Source organism: Pteropus vampyrus, unplaced genomic scaffold (assembly GCF_000151845.1).
Source record: "Pteropus vampyrus isolate Shadow unplaced genomic scaffold, Pvam_2.0 Scaffold1000010040, whole genome shotgun sequence".
NCBI lineage: Eukaryota > Metazoa > Chordata > Mammalia > Chiroptera > Pteropodidae > Pteropus > Pteropus vampyrus.
The window spans coordinates 1-943 of record NW_011924442.1 but is presented as its reverse complement, the minus strand read 5'-3'; the positions used below and the strand labels follow the sequence as shown (position 1 = coordinate 943).

The 943-nt window shown below is 64.6% G+C and overlaps 1 long non-coding RNA gene across 1 annotated transcript; it reads right to left on the bottom strand.

Moving 5' to 3' along the window:
* Window positions 1–7: 7 nt before the first annotated feature.
* On the bottom strand, window positions 8–870 carry LOC105311777. Its single transcript, XR_897714.2, has 4 exons — window positions 674–870; window positions 393–483; window positions 227–285; window positions 8–125 (listed from the first exon to the last, which is right to left on the bottom strand). It is a non-coding gene; the product is annotated as an uncharacterized LOC105311777 (long non-coding RNA).
* Window positions 871–943: the final 73 nt, after the last annotated feature.

Sequence of the window (943 nt, the reverse complement as noted above, 5' to 3'; positions counted from 1 at the left end):
CCCTGCCCACGCCCGACCCGCAGGGTGTGCGTGGTGAAGCCCGCTGAGCCCGGCCCAGAGCCAGAGACGGGCTCACCTGTTTGGTGAGGAGTTCCATGCAGATGGCACCTCCGCCCAGGACATACCTGCGGGATGAGAGTTAGTCAGCTGTGCCTGGCCCAAGCTCCATGCCCCTCCCGCACCCCCAGTCACAGCAGCTGCCCTCTGCCCTTGCGGAGCCACTCACCCTCCGGACAGGACCGGAGACACGACCCTGACAAATGGTGGGTCAAAGGGAAAGTTGTCCTGAGAGAGAGACAGAGGCAGCGGTCAGGGCGGGAGGTCGGTGTCCTCCAGGGACTGGCAGGCGGGGGAGGCCTGGGCCGAGGGGGCCGGGCCGGGGCCAGGCTCACCTTGAAGGAGAAGTTGAGGAGGATGAAGTCGGCGCCCTCCTTCTCCTTGAGGGTCTGGAGATCGCTGTGCAAAGCGCTGTCCTGGTCGACCCTAGGGAGCGAGTCGGGGCTCAGGCCCCTGGTCCCAGCTCGGGAGCCTCAGCTGGCCCCCGGCCCGCAGCAGAGGGACAAACCACTGCCCACGCCCCTCCCCGCTCCTGGACTGCCCTGGACGTTCCCAGCACACTGGCTCCGCCTACACTCCACCTCAACTTCCTGTCCGATCCCAGAGTCCCACTCACTTGAGGAGTTTGACATTCCAGTCATACAGACTGTCATTCACCAGTTCCACTGCATAGTTTCCTGGAAAGCGGGAAGAACACGGGCTGAGTCATGAGGATGGTCCAGGTGGGGAGCGCTGCCTCCCCAGGCTGGGAGAAAAAGTCACCAAGGCTCCAATGGACAGGTGCCAGTCTAGGCCACTGGCCCGGGGAAGGCCCCTCCTGGCCTGACAAGTTCATAGACAGTCACGCGTCCCAAAGCTGCTGGATCCCTGGCCCCTACCGGGCCCT